Below are 21,399 nucleotides of genomic sequence, written 5' to 3'. Positions count from 1 at the left end.
TCTTCTTTTCTAATCATATGTCTTTATTTCCTTTATTCAACTGTATCCTGTTGGCTACAACTTCCAATTCTTTGTTGAATAGCAGTAATGAGACTGGATAACCTTGTTTTATTCCTAAACATGGAAAAAAAGCATTAAGTGTTTTACTACTAGCTATAGTTTATTTGTAGTTTTTTTAATCAAGTTCAAGAAGTCTTTCTATTCCTAGTTTTCTAAGAATTGTTATCATGAATGGATGTTGAGATTTGCCAAATACTTTTTCTGCATCCATTGATAAGATCATGTAATTTTTCTTTCTTAACCTCTTACTACAGCAGGTTATATTTCTTAGATTTGGAATATTGTTTTAGCCTTGCATCCCTACAATAAATCTAGTTAGTTATGGTTTACTAGTTTATGTTTTTCTGAATTGTATTTGCTAATGTTTTGTTAAGATTATTGTTTAATGTCAATGGGGTGACTGGGTAGCTCAGTCAGTGAAGAGACTGACTCTTGGTTTTGGCTTAGGTTATGATCTCAGGGTTCATTGGTTAAGCCCTACAACAGGCTCTGCACTCACAGTATGGAGCCTGCTTAGGATTATCTCTCTCCCTGTATTCTGCCCCTCCCCTGCTCATATGGTCCTCTCTAAATAAATAAATAAATAAATAAACTTTAAAAAAAAAATTTTAAAAGAAATTTCTTGTCTCTATATATAAGGAATATTGATCTGTTTCTTCACTCACTCACTCACTCACTCCCTCCTGTATTCCTTCTTTCCTTCTTTCTTTCCTTCCTTCCTCCCTTCCTTCCTTCCTTTTCTCTCTTTCTTTTTACCATCTTACCATCTGGATTTTGTATGAGGGTAATATTAACTGCATCAAATGAGTTGAAAAAGTCTTCCCTCTTCTATTTTTTACATGATCTTGTTTAAAATTAGTTCTTGTTATTTTTGTTAGTTCTTCTTAAAACATGTAGTAGGCTTTTCCAATGAAACTATTTGAGCTTGAGATTTCTTTTTCAGAAGAATTTAATTTCTTTTTTAAATTTTTTTAAATGTTTATTGTTTGAGAGAGAGAGAGAGAACAAGAGGGGGAGAGGCAGAGAGAGAGGGAGAATCTGTAGCAGGCTCCAGGCTCTGAGCTATCAGCACAGAGCCTGACGTGGGGGCTCAAACCCACAAACTGTGAGATCATGACCTGAACCGAAGTTGGACGCTTAACCAACTGAGCCACTCAGGTGCCCCTTTAATTTCTTAATATAAGCAGCTCCATAACTATTATCTATTTCATATTGGCTGGATAGTGCTAATTTGTGCTTTCAATAATTGGTCCATTTCATCTATGTTGTCAGATTAATTTGTGTAGAGTTATTTTTTATTTGTTCCCTAATTATCCCTTTTGATGCAAGTAACGACTCTAGAGATATCTCTTATTTCATTCATGACATTGGTATCTTCTCGCCTTTTTTCTAATCTGTTACACCAGAGATTCATCATTTTTACTGATCTTTTCCAAGAACCAAATTTCATTATATTGATTTTCTTCATTGTTTCTCGGTTTTCTCACATAATTAATTTCTGCTAGTTTTGTTTGTTTATTATTTTCTTCCTTCTGCATACTTTGAGCTTATTTTTGTTCCTCTTTTTCGAGTTTCTTGATATGAAAGCTTAGATTATTGATTTGAGATTTTTAATTTTTGCTAATATAGGCCTTTAGTGATATGTATGTCCCTTCACCACTACTTTAGCTGCATCCCACATATATTGATAGGTTAATTTTATTTTCATTCTGTTGAATGTATCCTTTTCCATTTCCTTTAATATTTTCTTTTTGACTTCTAGATCACTTAGAAATATAGTGTTTAGTTTCCAAGTATTTGTAGGTTGTCCTATTATTGCTCTATTACTGACTTTCTACTCTGATGCTATTGTGGTGAGAGAATACACTGCATGTGATTTAAATTCTTTTTAATATTTTGAGTTTGTTTTCAAAACAAACTTTTTAAATTTAAATTCTTAAATTTAAATTTAAATTCTTTTTAATATTTTGAGTTTGTTTCATTTGTTTTTCATGATTAAGATATGGCCTATTTTGATAAATGTTCTGTGGACATAATATGTAATCTATGCTTATTATATGGTATAGCCTATAAATGTCTATCAGATCCTTTTGGTTAAAGACAATGTTCAGTTCTTTTATATTTGGCTAATTTATGTCTAGTTGTCTATCCACTTGAGAGATGGGGGTGGGAAACTTAACTATAATTGTGTGTTGATCTATTTCTTCTTCTAGCAGTTTCACTTCACATATTTTGCAGCTCTGTTGTTTAATGCATGCACATTTAGTATCGTGGATTGGCCCTTTTATCACTCTGCAGTGACCCACTCCGTTCCTTGTAATTTTCTTCGCTGGGAAGTCTACTTAGTCTGATATATCAATACAGCCACTCCTGTTTTCCTTTGGCTATTTGCATATTCTTTCTAAATACTTTAACTTTCAAACTCTATTTATGATTATACAGATACTCCCCACTTTTTTGAAAGTTTGCATTATGCCACTTCACATTTATGAAAGATCTACATTAGTACCTCTTTCCATTAATCTAAAATAATCCGGAGAGGATTTTTACTTTTATGAAAAAAGGCAAAGAGAGCACTTAGTGTTTCTTTTGCAGTGAGTCATTAGAGAGGCAGCACCAACCAGTCGCGGCCAGAGTGTCACCACCTAGCTCCTTCCGCAGGAACTATGCTCAGCATCTCGGAATCAAGCCTCCCTAGCTTTGAATTGTATCTGTGAGCATCTGTGCTTTATCTGGATTTGTTTTGTGCATCCATCAGCAAGATATGTCCTAAGGTATCAGAAAAGCCTAAGAGAGGTTATTTTGACGTCTGGGAATGCTGGAAATTTTTTTCCATATATATTAATGATAACTGCTTCTTTACTTGATACCATTTCATACCATATGAAAGGTTTCCTAAGAACGCTCTGCTTACAGATAGTTGAGGGAAACCTGTATTTTAAGTGAGGTTCTTATAGATAGCATACAGTTGTATCATATTTTTAAATCTACTTTCAATCTTTATCTTTTAATTATTGTAATTAGACTATTTACATATAATGTAGTTATTGATATATTTAGGCTTATGACTGTCATTTTATTTTTTGTTCTTTGTTTTGTTTTTCATTTCTGTGTTTTCTTTTTCTTCTCTTGCTGTAGGTTACTTAAACATTGTTTAGAATTCCATTTTAATTTATCTGTGATGTCTGTACGTGTATCCCTTTGTATAGAATTTTTAATTATTTGCTTTAGGTTTTATATTGTATCCACATAACTTATAAGTCTACCAGTCTTTTGCCATCTTTTGTCATCTTTTGACCAGTTTGAGGAGTGTACAAAAACTTTTCTCTCCTTACATTATTCTACCTTAACTCAATTTATAACATAATTATCTTAAATAATTCCTGTTGAGAGCTAAAATAGACAATTTTATAATTTTTGCTTTAATCGTCAGATATAATTTAGAAAACTTAATAGGAAAAGAGAAGTCTGTTGTATTTACCTATAATTTTACTTTCTGTTGTTTTTTTCTTTCTTTTTGTTGTTTCAGAATTTGTTCTTCTGTCATTTCTTTTCTGTTTAGATTACTTCTTTAAGCATTCTTTTAGGGCAAATTATCTGGCAACAATTCTTATTTGCTTTTTGTTTCTCTTTTGTTTATTTTGCTTTATTTTCACTCATCTGAGACTGTCTTGATTTCCTTTTTATTTCTGAAGGATATTACTCTTGGATGTATATTCTGGAATGAAGTTCCCTTATTTCAGCACTTTAAAATCATGCTATCTCCTTTTGGCCTCCACAAATTCTTATCAGGAATTCACCTGCATTAGAAAACTTTGCCCATATAGGTAATGTGTTGTTTCTCTCTGTCTGCTTTCAAAATTTTTCTTTTCTTTTCATTTTCAGAAGTTTACTACATGTCTGGGCATGAATTTCTTTGGGACTACCATGTTTGGGATTAGCTCCGTTTCTTAAATTCCTAAATGTATGTCTTTTGCTAATTTGGGGAAGTTTTCAACCTTTATTTCTTTGAATATGTTTTCCAACTCTTCTTTTTTCTCCTTTTCCTGGAACTCTGATAACATTCATGTTAGATCTCTTGTAATCGTCTCACAGATCTCCGGGTCCCTCCTTTTGCATTATTCTTCCAGATTATATTCTTTCTGTTCAAAATGCATAATTTTTGTTGTTCTCCCTTCAGGATTCTTCTTTACATTTTCCATTTCTTTGCTTAGGATTTCTTTTAAAAAATATACCAAATGTGTTCATAATCATGGAAGTAGTTTTATGACGACTGATTTAAAATCCTTGTTAGATATTCTAACAGTTGTACCACCTAAGTGTTGGCATCTGTTGATTGCCTTTTCTTATTCAAATTGAGATCTTCCTGGCTCTTTGTTAATTCAAGAGATATTTTAGTTAAGTCCTAGATATTTTGGGAACTATGTATGAGACTTTTGACCTCATTAAAATCTTGTTTTAGCTAGCCTTCTTTGCTACTAATGTGACAGGGGAAGGTAAAGTGCTGCTCATTTCTGCCAGGTTACAGTGAAAGTCCAGATTCCCCACTTTTCTGGCTCTAGAGAAGGTAACTTCTCTTTACTACTGAGTAGTGATAAAGTGACTATCTAGTAGGCCCACTCTGATACCACCTCAGTCAAGAGTAAGGAGGGGTACCCTGTTACCCTCAGTCAAGGATAGAAGTGCAGGATTCCCACATGGTCTCCACTGATGCCAAAGTAGAAAAAGACACACCAGTTATCACTCATTCTGCAAGGATAAGAGTCCTAGCTCACCACTCAGACTTCTTTGAGCCATCCTAAGTGACAGAAGGGTTGGGTAAAAAAACATGTTTTTTGATGTTTATTTTATTTTTGGGAAAGAGAGAGTCAAAGCTCGAGTGAGGGAGGGGCAGAGAGAGAGGAAGACATAGAATCTGAAGCAGGGTCCAGGTTCTGAGCTGTCAGCACAAAGCCTGATGTAGAGCTTGAACTCATGAACTGTGAGATCATGACCTGAGCCCAAGCCAAATGCTTAATCAACTGTGCCACCCACTCATTTTTTTTTAATGAGAAGTAAGCTTTTATTTTCTTGTTTCACAAATAAGTTTGGCTAAATTGGTTGCTTTATGATGATTAGTGAAAGAGACCAAATTCCATATCCTTGTCTGATTTCTTCAACCTTGGCTGGGCTGTGGCAGCAGCAGGTGCAGCAGCGGTGTTAGTGGCCATGGGGTGGCAGCCACAAATACAGATGAATCAGCCAAGAAGGCCTTGACCTTTTCAGCAATTGGGGAGGTGTAATCAGTCTCCACAGACAAAGCCAGGATCCACTTGTGTCCATTGATGGTAGAATGGGGCACTGATGCAACAGTCAGATACCCTATCCGGAGACATATGCTGGCAACACTGTGGACACCTTCCAGGAAGCAAGAATGCAGAGTTTCTTCTGTGATGTCAAGCATTTCAGGGTTGTAGAGCCTGTCATTGTCAAACATGTGCTGGATGACTATCTAAAAAGAGAAGGAGGAGATGTTCAGCATGTTGAGCAGTATGGCTTCGCTGGCTCCCACTTTGTCTCCGTCTTAAATAGCTGCACATCACTCAGGATTTCAGTGGTGCCCCTGGAGATTTTAGTGGTGATGCCTAAAGCCTGGAAGAAGGAGGTCTTCTTGGGCCCCAGAACAGTGTTCTGGACTGGCACAGTGACTTCACATAAGATTATGGCACCAGCACAGCCATAGCTGGTACCTTATAAGCCAGCATCATGTCCCTGATCTCAGTGAGGTCTTCTTTGGAGAACACAAAAGCCACATTCCCCCAAAGGTGAGACGATAGTTTTTCCAGAGCAGGGTTGTTCTCCAGATGCCTTCAGATAGCCTGTGTATCAGTATTCTTGCCCATCAGCACCACAGCCTTCCTACAGAGGGACATGGGGATCTGCTGCATCTGCTTGGAACCCACATTTCCTGCTCCCACAGTGAAGCATTTTGGATATTCATCCAAAAGTTGGATGATTGTAAGGAAGTAGTTGGACTTCCAGGTCACCCATCTTCCCTGGGCCCCATTGCAGCTTATCAGGAATTGCCTCACAAGGTTTAAAGATGATGTCACTCATAAGGAGGCCTGGAGAGAGGAAGGGCCAATTTTTACAACCAGTGGAGAGTGGAAGTCTAGGTTACACCCTAGGCATTTGCTGGTGTGCATGGAGATGGAGACAAAAGTTTTTCTGTGATGTTTGGATAGAGTAAAGTAGCTGTTTGCTAAACTTTTCTAAAGTTGTTTTTTTTTTTGTTTTTGTTTTTGTTTTTTTTTTAATCTTGTTAGACTGCCTCTTGTCCTTTAACTAAACAGGAGGAGGCTTTTGTTAGGGCTTTTATTGTCTGTGCCCATTGGTGTTTACAAGTTACTGGCTTTTATAACACCAAATCTGCAATTTATAAAGAAAAAAGAAAACCCACAGGCTTGGTATTGTGTTATTTCCTGGATGCCAAAGTCCCTTGCCAGTCTGCCCTTTTCTCTACAGTGTTTTACCACTATAATTAGCCGAAAGAGTAGAGGATTACTTCTTCATTTTTTAGGAAAGAGAACTCTTTGCTTATTTGTTTTAATTTTGCTACCAGTGTTTTAAGTGATTAATTTCTAAGTTGTCTAGATTACATCTCTAAGACTTTGGGTTGGCTCAGTCAGTTAAGCGTCTGGTTCGCTAAACTCTTGGTTTCAGCTCAGGTCATGATACCACAGTTTTTTGAGTCCGAGCCCCACATCGTTCTCTGCACTGACAGCACGGATTCTGTCTTTCCTTCTCTCTCTGCCCCTCCCCTACTCATGCTGTCTCTGTTTCTTTCAGAATAAATACATAAGCAAAAATATTTATAAATTCTCATATTTCTGACAATGTACTTTTGGTGCCACAACTTACATATTACATAAGGATAAATGTGTGTGTGTGTGTGTGTGTGTGTGTGTGTGTGTGTGTTTCTCTCTCTAAAAATACTCAGAAATTTTGTTTGTTTTATTTACCCTTGACATTTACGACTTCTACGGGGATAATCACAAAGTTGAGGTGCTCTCTTTATTTATGTTACATGATAGATTTTAAGCCATCTTGATCTCCAGTTTCAAGTGTTTCTTCACCCCAGAAAAATTCATTTTATTACTTCTCGATCATTGATTTTCATCTTGTTCTTGACTGCACTCTAGACTGCAAATTGTATTTTAGCGTACTTTCCATGTTCCTTCCTCACTCTCATTATTTATGTTCTTTTTTTCTTTTGCTTAAGTATTTTGTGAAAGATTTCTTAAAATTGACATCTAATTTACTCATGGGGGTTCCTACAATATCCAATATTGTGTACATTCCTCCATTACAGTTTTTACATCAGTTATCATGTTTTTCATCCAAGGTAAAACATTTGTTTCTGTGAACAGCTGGCATAAGAATTCCTCTTAGAGAGAAAACTCTATTGAAAAAGATTTTGCCTGTGTGTGAGAAGCTAAGGGAATGCTCAGGAAACAAAGATGATTGCTGAGTTGTAATTTGCTAGAGGAGAGGTGGAACGAATCAAGGAGATTCTGGATAGATCTGAGGCACTCACGATGACCTTTGGGTGGGGCTCCAGCATACTTTCCGCATATGGAAGTTTGGTTAATCATTTTGATTAATTTTTTTGTTTGTTTGAAAATGAAAGCACTAAGTATCGTGTTTTATGTCTGGGCCAATGTGTTTAGACCAGTAAATAAGTAAATAATGTAACAGAGAAAACAAGGAGAACATTGTCTCCTTAGCATTGGCATAGATACTTTTGAAACTCTTGGACTCCCAAGAACTATGGAATTGGTGGGGAGGAAAGTACAATCAGGCACAGAAGAAATTCCAGGCAATCTTTCAAAGACTTAAAATCCAGAGATGGAACAATACAAAGGAAGACCAAATGCAAATAGGCAGAAGATGATCATGTGCAAGTCAAAGAGAAAGGCCCGAAGAGAGACAACTTTGCCAACACCTGATCTTGACTTCTAGTTATCCAGAATTGTGAGAAAACAAATTTCTGTTTAAGCCACTTCTTAGCCCCCACATCCCCTCCAAAATAAGGTAAGGGGGTGTTCCCATCTAAGATGCGGTAATGATTTTTTGTTTTTCTCTTGTTCTCAATTATTTCTCCTCCTTAGAGTTGCCCATTTACTTTCAGCTTCAGTGACATTTTTATTCCTTGTTAACTCACTGTGCCTATGCTTCATTGAAATTGCAGAAGGGTTGGGGCACCTGGGTGGCTCAGTCAGTTAAGCATCCAACTTAAGCTCAGGTCATGATCTCGCAGATTGTGAGTTTGAGCCCTGCGTCAGGCTCTGTGCTGACAGCTCAGAGCCTGGAGCCTGCTTCAGATTTTGTGTCTCCCTCTCCCTCTGCCCCTCCCCTGCTCACGCTCTTACTCTCTCTGTCTTTCAATAATAAATAAATGTTAATAATAATACTAATAAAGAAATTGCAGAAGGGTCATTTCAGAGAGTGGGTTTGTTTTGGTTTGAATAAGGTACACCCAAAGGGAGTAGGAGGCAGAATGTTTATATTCACTCTAATATTCCTTTCCAGTTCAGAGGCCCTCAAATCTGAAGACTTAAGGAGATAGCTAGATAACCATGGAGTCATAGCATCAAGCATGGAACGCTTGGTTGATTACAGCATTGCTCCTGTTCTCTCAGAGGCTCATTTAACCTTACTTATTAGAAAAACAAACAAGAAACCAAACCAGCTGCCCTAAGTATAAGCAAGGAACAGTAGATGCCAGCACAGGTTCCCCACTCTCTGTCATCTCAGGCATCTGTGACCTTTCCCAAGGTCGTAGTTGAATTAAGATTTATACCTCCCATCTGTCCCAGCAACCTCTCATCTCTGATGCCGGACTTGTTTTAAATTAACTTAATTATGCCTCCAAACCCCCATTCTACAAGGCTGGTGGAAAATTTAATCTGAGAAATTCTCATACTCTGACAACTACCAGGCACCCAAATATGACCTAAGAGAGACAAACTCTTCCCAGGTTTTATTTAGTGCTATGATGTTGAGGAATTTGCCAACAAGATACCTTGTACCCATACAGCCATTAGCAGTGAAAGAGTACAGTGGATGAGTGCAGACAATGGAGACAAATAGTTCTGAGTAAAATATTATCTCTCCTATTAGTTGTGTGGTATTGTATATTATCTAACTTCTCCATGTCTGTTTTTCATCTGTAAAATGTAAATTCTAAGATGTGACCTAAGAAGATTTTTATGAGGATTAAATACATAAATAGGGGTGAAGTTCTCCAAACAGTCCCTCACACACAGCAAGCTCTAGACCTGTGTTGGAGATTGTGTTCCCCTGAGTCCTTGCCTTCTATTTGGAGTGCTATGGTTTCCCAAAGGACACAGATTACTCAGCCCCCTTCTCAATCTCAGTCCTGCCCATGTAGGTTTAGTTGCTTCTTCATTCTCCCTTTCCCATCATTTCCCTCAAAATCCTAGGAATCCTCTTTGCTAAGCTTAAAATTGCACAAAAAGAGAAGAAGCATTTTTAGCTTTTTTTCTGCTCATCCAAATCTGTGGCAAAAAACAAAAAAACAAAAATTACAGCTACTTTCTGGAAACAGAGGGAGAAAGGTAACTCCATAGTCAACATATAATATTATCCTGCCAGGTATGAGCTAAGCCTTTGATCATTTATTGGAATGTTGGAGAGAACTAGAATTTAAATCTATGTGCTTAAGCCTTTTTCTTTGTGAGAAAATTTCAGGTTTTTTAAAATCTAATTTCTGCTAGCTAGAATCCTATAGAATTTATAATTTCTTCAAAATTATGGATAAATTGTTTTTACTATGTGTACAATGAGATAATATTAATAAAATTATAGTAATACAGAATAGAGAGGGGGCATATTCCTTTGTCTGCTACCTTATGGAAATAGACAAAGCATATAATCTACTTATAGAAAACTAAAAACAAAGCATACATCAAGCTTTTTACTTTGGATTTACTCATTCATTATTAAATGTGTCTATAATTTCGTATTACTTGTCATTTTCTCTTAATAGCACTTATATTACTATAGTTATATAAAGTTTGACATTCTGGCTTACTTCATGGATTTCAGGCTGAAATGGTACTTAGAATTGATTTTCTAGGAAATATGGTTTGGTGACATAGAAATTGATCATTTTTATTCCAGTAGATAAGACTCTATAATAATTATCTTTATTAGGTATCAATATTTTCTATCTATGCTTTACAAGTATATAAATCTGATTTTCTATCCATATTCTCACTTGTAGTTAATCCATATAAATACATATATATACATATGCATACTTTTTTTTGTTCATGATTTTATTTTGCAAATGATTACATACATGTATATTTTATATATTCATAAAAATAATTAGGAATGAATAAGTCATGGGAATAAAGGGCATACCATAGGGAACATGGACAATGACATTATAATAGCATTGTATGGTGACAAATGGTAGATACACTTATGGTGAGCAGATCATAATTGTACTGAAGTTGATTCACTGTGTTGTAGACCTATTACCACTATAACATTGTGTGTCAACTATACTCAAAAACATTTTTTAACATATATATATATATACACATATACATAATTTTAAGGAATATAAATAATAAACAAATACATAAATAAAGAAATAAAATATATACAAAGAAAGATACGTATATATACATTTATATATTAATTTGTATATTTACATAATGTATTTATAGAATATTTCAGCAATTTTCAAAAATATATTTGCATATCTAATGATAATTGTTTCTGATGCCCTAGAATAGCCAAATTTCAAAAGAAAATAGTCTCCAAAGTTAAAATAATTTACCAGTAACATATTGATATAGTTAATACAATTAATATTATATATCATAATGTTGTATTAATTTATACTAATATGTTAATTCATATTAATATAATGCACATTGTGTCTTCATATAAGTTCAATTATTGATATAAATTACAAAGTATGTTTATTTGTAATAATATAAAAAATATCATATTAAAATGACCACCTGCCTTTAAGTGCTAAATTTAAAAGCACAATTTCAAAATATTAATTAATTTCAATTTTTGTGGGCAGCATTCTTAATTGCAGATGTAAACCTAATAGTTTTTCTTTAAAATTGCCCATGCACATATTTTTGGGAGAACGCCTCATTCTGACATTTTTGTGTTGCTCAAAATTTTCTCTCTAACCTCTTCACCATCACAAAATGTTGGCAGGGTAACAAGAGCACTGGGAGATGATATGAGCATGTAAGTTATGAAAAATCAGAACCCACTTAGATTTATAGGTGGTCCATAACTTTCAGGAACAGTATCTTCAAAACACCCATGAATTCTGCAAAGTAATTCTATTCTGAGTGTTATATATGAAGAATAAATAGACCTATTATTCTTAAAATACCTGTTCTAAAGATACCATCGCTAGCACCTAGAAAACAGAAGGGTTTTTCAGGTCTCTAAACAAAAAGAAAAAGGAAGCGCTTTAACAAGTCATACACTGGTGTGATTTTGTGATCTTTCAACTCACCTACATCAAGTTTTAGTGAATAAAAGTTGTAGCTACTCAATTGTGTACATTGCATGTTTCCCACTTCTTGTTAAGTTATATTTTATTTTAATTTCATATACCATTAATAATTAATCAATTTAAAACTATTAATTTGAAATTAATTATCAAGTAATTACATTATTAAAAACAATGCATGATGTGCTTCTGCACTTCTGTTAATCAAAATGTTATGTGCACACCAATTAATGTCATTTTTAAAAATCTCCTATTAAAAGGATAACTTTATTTGGAAAATGAAGTAAAAATTGCATTGATTAAAATGGTAAAAATGTAATTTTAAAAATAATTTTGGCTTAGTACTATTTCATCGTGTATATACACACACACACACAGATACACACACACATATGGTGTGTGTGTACACACCACATCTCCACATCTTTTTTATCCATTCATCAGTCAATGGACATATGGGCTCTTTCCATAACTGGCTATTGTTGATAGTGCTGCTATAAACTTTGGGGTGCATGTATCCCCTTGAACAAGTATTTTTGTATCTTTAGGCAAATACCTAGTAGTGCAATTGATGAATTATACGGTAGTTCTGTTTTTAACTTTTTGAGTAAACTTCATACTCTTTTTCAGAGTGACTGCACAAATTTACATTCCTACCAACAGTGTAAGAGGGTTCCCCTTTCTTCACTTCCATGCCAACAAACCTGTTGTTTCCTGTGTTGTTAATCTGACATGTGTAGGATAATATCTCATTGTAGTTTTGATTTGTATTGCCCTGACGATAAGTGATGTCGAGCATATTTTCCTATGTCTGTTTGCCATCTCTGTGTCTTCTTTGGAAAAATGTCTATTTATGTCTCCTGCCCATTTTTAACTGTATTGTTAGTTTTTTTTTGAATATTATTCAGCTCTCAAAAAGAATGAAATCTTGCCATTTACAAGGATGTAGATTAAGCTAGAGAGTATTATGCTAAGCATAATAACTCAGAAAAAGACAAATAACATATGATTTCACTCATACAAGGAATTTAAAAAACAAAATATATGACTATAGGGGAAGGGGGGAAAAAGAGAGAGGGAAGCCAACCACAAGAGACTTTACTATAGAGAACAAACTGAAGTTGATGGTAGGAATTTGTTGGGAGATAGTCTACATGGATGATGGGTATTAAGGAGGGCACATGTTTTGATGAGCACTGAGTATTACATGTAAGTGATGAACCACTAAATTCTACACCTGAATCCAGTTTTAGCGTATATGTTAACTAATTAGAATTTATATTAAAACTTGAAGAAAGGGGCATGTGGGTGGCTCAGTTAGTTAAGCATTGACTCTTGGTTTTGATGCAGGTCATGATCTAATGGTTTCATGAATTCAAGCCCACATCGGGCTCTATGCTGTCAGCACAGACCTTGCTTGAGATTCTCTCTCTCTCCCTGTCTCTCTGCCCCTCCCCCATTCACATTGTCTCTGTCTCTCTCAAAATAAATAAATAAACTTAAAATTTTTTAAATGAAAAAATTATTTGGTATATGTTTTATTCTTACATTTTAACTATAATATTGGCTCCTAATTTATTTCTTTATCAATCTAAACTCAAATAATATTAATGTCAACTTCATACAGTATACATAAGCGTATATAACACTATACTTATTTTTTTTTTAATTTTTTTTAACGTTTATTTATTTTTTGAGACAAAGAGAGACAAAGCATGAACGGGGGAGGGTCAGAGAGAGGGAGACACAGAATCTGAAACAGGCTCCAGGCTCTGAGCTGTCAGCACAGAGCCCGACGTGGGGCTCGAACTCACGGACCGCGAGATCATGACCTGAGCCGAAGTCAGCCGCTTAACCGACTGAGCCACCCAGGCGCCCCTATAACACTATACTTATATTTCCTCCCTCTTCTCTTTTATATTATTGTTGTCATATATTTTATTTTTACATAGGCAATAAACCTACAATGCAGTGCTATTAATTTTGCTTGGACAGTCAAATATATTTAGAACAATTTAAAATAAGAACAAATATATCTTCTCTTTCTTTTTTGAGACCATTTCTGGAACTCTGTATTTCAGAGTTCTCTCTGATATTATGTTCCTTCTGTCTAAGTGCAGATATGCTGGTAATGAATTTTCTTAGCACTGGTTTGTCTAAAAAATACTTAATGTAAAAATTTATTTTTTCTGGGTATAATATCCTAGTTTGACTTTTTGCTTGCTTGTGGAATTACTTTAATGATGTCAGTTTTTGTCTTCTGGTTTGCATACTTTCTGACTCTAATTCTTGCCTTTGATTTTTAATCAGTATATGATCTTTCTTTCTTCCTTCTTTCCTTCCTTTCTTCCTTTTTTAAATGACCGCCTACAAGATTAACTGTTTATCTTTGATTTTAAGTGGTTTGAGTATAATGTGTCTAGCAGTATTTTATTTTTTGTATTTATTCTGCTTGGATCTCTCTGCATACTATTTACCCTCTTCCAGCAGTAGATTGCTATTGCTTGGTACTTGGTACTTGCTATGGCTTTGGGGGGAGGGGAGATCTCTATTTTCATGATCAAGATTCAGTGTTAGGCAGATACTCTCTGCCTATGGCTTTGAAGTGGTGCTTTTTGGCTACGTGTCCCCCCAGTAGCAGATAAACTCTGTCTTGTTTCTTTGGTATTTTTTTAAGTTTATTTTGAGAGAGAGATAGAAAGTGAGCAGAGGAGGAACAGAGAGAGAGAGAGATAGAATCTCAAGCAGGCTTCGTGATGTCAGTGCCAAGCCTGATGCAGGGTTTGAACTCACAAACCATGAGATTATGACCTTAGCCAAAATCAAGAATTGGACACTTAACTGAGTCACCCAGGTGCCCCTCTTTGGTACTTTTGAGGGAGGAGAATGTCCTGCTTTCCTCCAAAGTTAGGAGACTGCTGATGGTTTTGGTACAATTTCTGGACCCAAAAATGTCCCAGCCCCAGTAATAGGGTTATTTTTTCTTTTGGTCTGCACTGGGTCACAATGGTACTTACCTGTGGTCTGGGGTAGCAGGATTCTCCCCTCTTGCCCAGGCAGCTTAGAGCTTTTGTAGAGTAGAGGAGAAGGGTCTCAGTCAAGTCTGTGCCTTTCCTGTCATCGCAGTGGTCTCCTCCTCCATTTTTACCTCACTAAATATGGCTGTCTCCAGTCTCCTATTATGTTCTCAATCTCATTCATGAATGCTGTGAGGAGGTGCATAGAGAAGAGCCCCAGAGTGGGTATGAACTCCTCTGTGTCTACTATTCCCAGTTACTCTATACTCTCGTTGTGGCTCATGGTCAGCCTTCAAAAGTATATTAAAATTGGGAGCTGAATTTTTCTTACCTGCTAATACAGCATTCTGTGCCTCTTCCTCTTCAATAAGTTAGCCAGTGTTTACAAAACATTTCCATTGGGTTGTGGTGAGGAGATTCTTGGATTTCTGTATTTCTTGGGTTGTGGCCTTGTGACTTCAGCAATCTAGGTTTACGAAAGTTTTATTTTTTGTAGTCTGATTTTTTGTTGTTGTTGTTGCTGTTATATTGGGAGTTAGGTTTTCAAGAAAATTATGTATCTTTGGTAGAAGCAGAACTCCTGAATTAGCACTAAACAACAAGAACAAAAGCTTCCCAGGTATATAAAATATACAACTACAGTTGAGAACCTCAGAAACTGAACACCATGCATCGCCTCTAATGCTGTGGTTTTTGATCCTGAGTACTGGTAAGAATCACTAGAGGACACTTTTAAACAATACTGATGCCCCAAGTCCTAGCCTCCAGAGATTCTTGATTAATTGGTCTCATCAAACCTTCAGCCATGGGTATTTATTAAAATCTACCTAGTAGATTCTGATTTACAGGTAAGGTTATGATCGCTGTTCTAATCAGTCTAATGGTACTTTAAGTGTGTAAAGTGACAAATTTCAGCACATGAACCATGATTTTCTTAAATCTATTATAACCACAAATTTAGATCACATCTTTTGTACATTTGTAGAAACATATTCTACCTGAGGCCACATCGAAACTATAGTCGCAGATTAAGTGAAGTCATTATAGTGATTTGGTTTTGTGAGCTCAGAAGAGAAGTGTCTTTTCCAAGGAATTAAATTACCCTCATTGGAGTCCTCTAATATCATGGTTGGGTAAGCCATCACCTGAGGTTCCTCTGAATAGTCTGCATAGAATGTTAGAAATATGGAAACAAGGACATATATGTTCTTTTTTTTTTAAGTTTATTTATTGATTTTTGAAAGAGAGAGGCAGACAGAGTAAGAGTAGGGGAGGAGAAGAGAGAGAGAGAAGGAGAGAGAGGATCCCAAGCAGGCTCTGTGCTGTCAGCGCTGAGGGCTACGCGGGACTCAAACTCACAAACTGTGAGAGATCAGGACCTGAGCTGAAATCAGGAGTCAGACACTTAACCAGCTAAGCCACCCAGGCGCCCATATGTTCCTTATATGATCTGGTTTTTCATGACCCAGTTCAATAGATGTGGCTATTAGATTGTCAGATATGTCTTGTACTTTATAGTTGACACATACTTGCTACTCAGAATATAGTCTTAATTGAAGAAGTCAAATAGTTATCAGGAAAGTTTCAAGAGCTCTTCTCTGGGGTTTTGACTTACAAAAGAACACTTTTAATAAAATATTCTTGATCGTTAAGCAATCAAATTTATTAGTGAACAAAAACATTGAAATTTTGCAAAGTTTAGAAAATTTGAGATATTGAAAGCTTGATAGAATTTGTAATATATACTATTAAAAGACAAAAATATTACATTAAAATATATATAGAAATACCAAAATAGTAAGTAAGAATAGGTACAAGAGTGATTCCAAAATACTGCAGGATTTGTATTATAAAGAGAAGAATTAAGAAATGTCACCTCTGAATTTTATAGAGGTAACTTCAAGCTTTTCTGTTATAACTCAGCTGGGAATGGGAAGGCCCCCTGAAGCCCAGTTATAAGTTGCTTCAAAAAGTAGCTAAAAACCAGTCTATCACTTAGGACTATGCCAAGGAAGATTAAATATTAGGCAGAAAGGAGAGCAAATTGTTAGGTTTTATACTTTTGAAACAATTTTTAGCAAGGGCCAAGCTTCCAAATACTTCCTAAACACTATTTTATTGCTACAAAAGGAGAAAGTTTAAGATACTAATTTGTCATAAGATTTATGACCCCCAAATGGTAAACTTCCCACCTATGATTCACCCTAGAAAACTCACACTCTCAAGGAATGCAATTTCTTTATCTATCTTATACACATTTAATTTTCTAAGAAATGTTTTATAGTTTCACCATACTTTCTGAAATCAAATAATTGAGTTCATCATATTCATCTGACAGTCACTTCAGAACTTAAAGAAAAATTTTCATTCACCTGCAAACATGAGAAATAATCCAATTTTAAAATGTAAGTGAATTTCATGCCTTGAAGAAACATTTACATTAAGTACATCTAAATTTTTTCTATTAAATTTCCAATTTAGCAGTGGAAAAGACCCTAACATGTAATTATTGAATGTTTGTAACAGTATATTTATGTTGTCTTTTTTTTAATGTTTATTTATTTTTGAAAGAGAGAGAGAGAGAGTGAGCACCAGCAGGGGAGGGGCATAGAGAGGGAGACACAGATTCTGAAGGAAGCTCCAGGCTCTGAGCTGTCCACACAGAGCCTCACACAGGGCTCGAACCCACAAACCACAAGATCATGACTTGAAGTTGGATGCTTAACCAACTGAGCCACCCAGGTGCACCTTATGTTGCCTTTTATAAAACTTTAAGATTATGCCATATATGCCACTGGTAAAATAATAGAATTCAGAAATTTCCTCTCTTATGTTCAATCCATGCACATAGAGTAACAGGTCAGATGAAAACAGATAGATAAAATCTTATGGCTATGGCTACACAATTATAGGCTTAGGTGCCTGGGGAAGGAGGACTCAGTCTTCTTTGTTCTAAAGATGCAAAAGAAAGACATGAGGCTCAAAAGGCCAGTCCAGATAAACAGGACAATATTTGGAATCAATCTGTGAAGTCTCTAGAGTTACTCTGTGAGACCATACCTTTCATGACAGACATGGAACAATATGTATTAAGTAGAATTTAGGACTCAAATTCTGTACAGAGGCAGAAACACTAATGTTATAATGTAATAAATTCTTCCCCTTTAATATCAAATATTAAAAAAATAAAGTATATGACTTGGGAAAATGTGTTAAGTTTGAGTAAAGACAGAGGTCAGATATGAAGTGCATTGGGCAATAATATCTAACATCTCATTTGTAAGCAGAGTATATTTGATGGGTCTGGCTGCCTGAGTGTTTTGGTTTGTTTTCCCGTTAGTGTTTTGCCCCTTAGTATGTGTCCTGCTGGGACATGCATGTTAGATAAAAGAAGTTGACCTGGAAGATCACGAGGATTATTCTGTGGTTAATACATATATAATAACATTGCCTTGCTAAAATTTCTTTGAAAACTGTAAACAAAGGAATAATCTGAAGAAATGCAAAAGGTATATGAAAAGTAAATTTTTGAATTAAGCATTTAAAATGGCAGTTTACTAACCATAAATATATATATATATAATATTATATATATAATATATATAATATATAGATATAATGTATATAATATAATAATTTAATATATAATTATTTACATATATATTCCTCATATATATATATATATATATACACATATATATATATATATATATATATATATATTCTGATATATATATATATCAGAAAATAGGTTTCCATAGTTGGCAGGGCTGACTTACTAACTTGCATCATGAAAAAGTCAAAATACCTAACTTTAGAATCATAACTTGGTTGCATAATGCTCTATATTTCCATATAGATTTATTTTAGTGCTTATAGGTTTATTTCAACCCTTATTCAATTGAATATCTTTCTCACTTTTCATATTACACTATCAGCTTGATAAAGACACCTGGCAGGACTTCTGCAACATAGCAGGCTCTCAATAATTATTCACTGAATGAATGAATCATGATGAATTTCTTCCTCTATTCATGAATTGACAAACTTTTCTATAAAGGGCCATATAATAAATATTTTAAGCTTTGTGGGCTATAGAAGTTCTCTTTGTATATCATTCTTTGTAAGTTAAAATATAAAATATAAAAAAAAATTCTTAACCTGAGGGTAGTTACAAAAAAGGACATGGCCAAATTTAGCCTTCAGACCATTGTTTGCAAATTCCTAATCTCTATATTAAATGGCTCTGGGGGTGCCTGGGTGGCTCAGTCGCTTAAACGTCTGACTCTTGGTTTTGGCTCAGGTCATGATCTCACAGTTCATGGGATCCAGCCCCTAGTTGGGCTCCTCACCGCTAATGTGGAGCCTGCTTGGGATTCTCTCTCTCCCCCATCCCAAAATAATAAATGAACATTTAAAAAAAACAAAAAATGAAAAAAATAAATAAATGGATCTTAAATTTGATTTCTAAAACTCCTTCTAGTTTCCTGAGTTCCCTTTCGGTGGTATATCAGAGCTGGCCACTATCAGCTCAGTAGACGAACTTGGCAAACAGCATATAAAGTCTCTCTGTTTGTTTATGTATACGTGTGTGTGTTTGTGTGTGTGTGTGTGTGTGTGTGTGAGATAAGCTTGTTTATCAGCATACCACTGTTTAAGTTAAAAAAATAAAACCAGAGATTATATTTAAAATTGTCATCAAATTTAAGTATTCAGGTTAAATTTGAAGTTCAGGTAACAAACACAAAATTTAAGTATAAGCGGGTCTCGTAATATTTGGGACATTCTTACATAGAAAATAATTTTTTGTTCATCTTAAATTTAACTTTAGTTGAGAACTTTGTGTTTTTTATTTGCTAATTCTGGCAACTCTATCTGCAACCATTGGAGATCTTTTGAAAAAACTATTAAATGTGGTGGTCATATATGTAATGGAAATATTTTATATACTTTTTAATAATAGCTTTTCATTATTATTAAGTAATAAGGATTTAAAAAAAAAACAAATATTAAATATTGAAAACAAATCCTGTCATTCTGTGGCTGCATCATTCATGATATACATTTAAGCTATATTATCTTTACTATTATAATAATAATTGAGGACTATTAAGTGCCAGGTATTAGCTTATATGGTTTACTAACATTTTCCTCACTTAATACCTGCAAAATATTCCATCATATAGATGAGAATACTAAATATCATAGAGTTAAGAACAAAACATCAATGAAAATTTAAGAACAAAATGTCAAAGATCATATGATTAGCAAATGATGAAATCGCTATTTCTTCTCAGATTTTTTACGTTTATATTATATTGAAACTCAGTCCAGTTGCTAGCTATGAAAAAAAGCTGTATATTACCATTCTTTGCCCATTTAGGGATTATTTCTCTCTTTGGAACATTTCAAGACTATTCTCTTTGTATCTTTTTTTATTTTTCTGTGAGGATGCTTACCAATTTATATAGTTTTTAAAAAGAACAATGGTATCTTATTTATATGAGTATTCCCAACAGTATTTAGCGCACTCTTTTATATTTATGTGAGTTTAAAAGTATATTTGGTGAATAATTTATTAGTGTTGAATAATTAATGATGACAGGTTAATAATTAATGATGTGATTGCCTAGTGTATTTGTTGAATGAATGCAAGAAGTGTGGGTTTTTTTTTTCTATTACAGTTTTGTTTTGAAACTAAATTTACAGCAAGATACTGAAAACACCAAAAGAGTGACTTTTGTGACCCACCAAACAAGGACTTTGGCACTGAAAAATTAGAGGGATGACAAGAATAAAATAGACCTACTTTTCTGTAGTGGATATTTTTCTGGGGAAGACAGACAGATATAATATTCAGAGTTTCAGTAAGTGCAATGAAGAAATATAAACCAAAATGAGTGGATAAAAAGTTATTGTAGGGGATGTGATAGTTTACACAAGAAAATGTTTAAAAGGCAATGCTGATAAGGTGATATGTGAGCAGAGATTTGAAGAAAATAAAGTAGCCATTCAGCTATTTAAAAAAATAGCATTTCAGGCAGAAAGAAAATCTAGTGCAAAATCCTTGAGCAGATGTGTACTTGGGGTATTCTATGGAGAACCACGAGACTAATGACATTCATGCAGCAAGGTGACATGAATCCACTACTCAAAACTCTTGCTCTGCTGCTGCTGTTTGGAGAATATTCCACAGAAGAGCAAGAGTGAAAGCACAGAGAATAGCTAGGAAGCTGTCATTTAGTCCAGGAGGAGATGATGGTGTCTTGGACTGTGAAGGCAGCAGTGGAAGTAAGGAACAGAGGTTGGATTCTGGATATATTTCAGAAAAATTGTCAACAAAATTCACTGATGGTTTGGATGTGGAGTATTAGAGAAAGAGAAGGATCAAAAAAGATGCTAAGTGAATTGGTCTTATTATCTAGAAAAATGTGGTTACTGTTCCATGATGGAAAGACTGGGGAAGAAACAAGTTTGGGGAGGCAGATTTGGACTTTTTAAATGTGAAGTACTGATTAGTAATCTGGGTAAAGATTCCTTATAGAAAAAAGATGGTTAGAACTCATTTGCTTATGATTCTCTTACAAAGTTGAGAAGTCAGTTGGATAAAGAAGTATGCAGTTTGCAGAAGAGGTTGAGGCTGGAAATACAAAGGCATTATTCATTGATTACAAGTGGAATTCAAAGTCATGGAACGGTCTGAAATTATCTGAAGAATGAGTATAGGGAAGTATATAGAAGGATCAAATATTAGGACACTAT

At 34.8% G+C, this 21,399-nt stretch overlaps 1 protein-coding gene and 1 pseudogene across 1 annotated transcript in view; one reads left to right on the top strand and one right to left on the bottom strand.

The window, feature by feature from the left end:
* The window catches only part of LRRTM4 (leucine rich repeat transmembrane neuronal 4), a 699,335-nt gene that overhangs the window by 261,552 nt on the left and 416,384 nt on the right, over window positions 1-21,399 (top strand). The gene's annotated exons all lie outside the window — the stretch shown is intronic.
* Window positions 5,175-21,399, bottom strand: part of LOC102963098 — a 40,661-nt pseudogene continuing 24,436 nt past the window's right edge.

Source organism: Panthera tigris, chromosome A3, assembly GCF_018350195.1.
Source record: "Panthera tigris isolate Pti1 chromosome A3, P.tigris_Pti1_mat1.1, whole genome shotgun sequence".
Taxonomy (NCBI): domain Eukaryota; kingdom Metazoa; phylum Chordata; class Mammalia; order Carnivora; family Felidae; genus Panthera; species Panthera tigris.
Note: the sequence above shows the minus strand (reverse complement) of the source record. Positions and strands in the feature narration are given on the sequence as shown.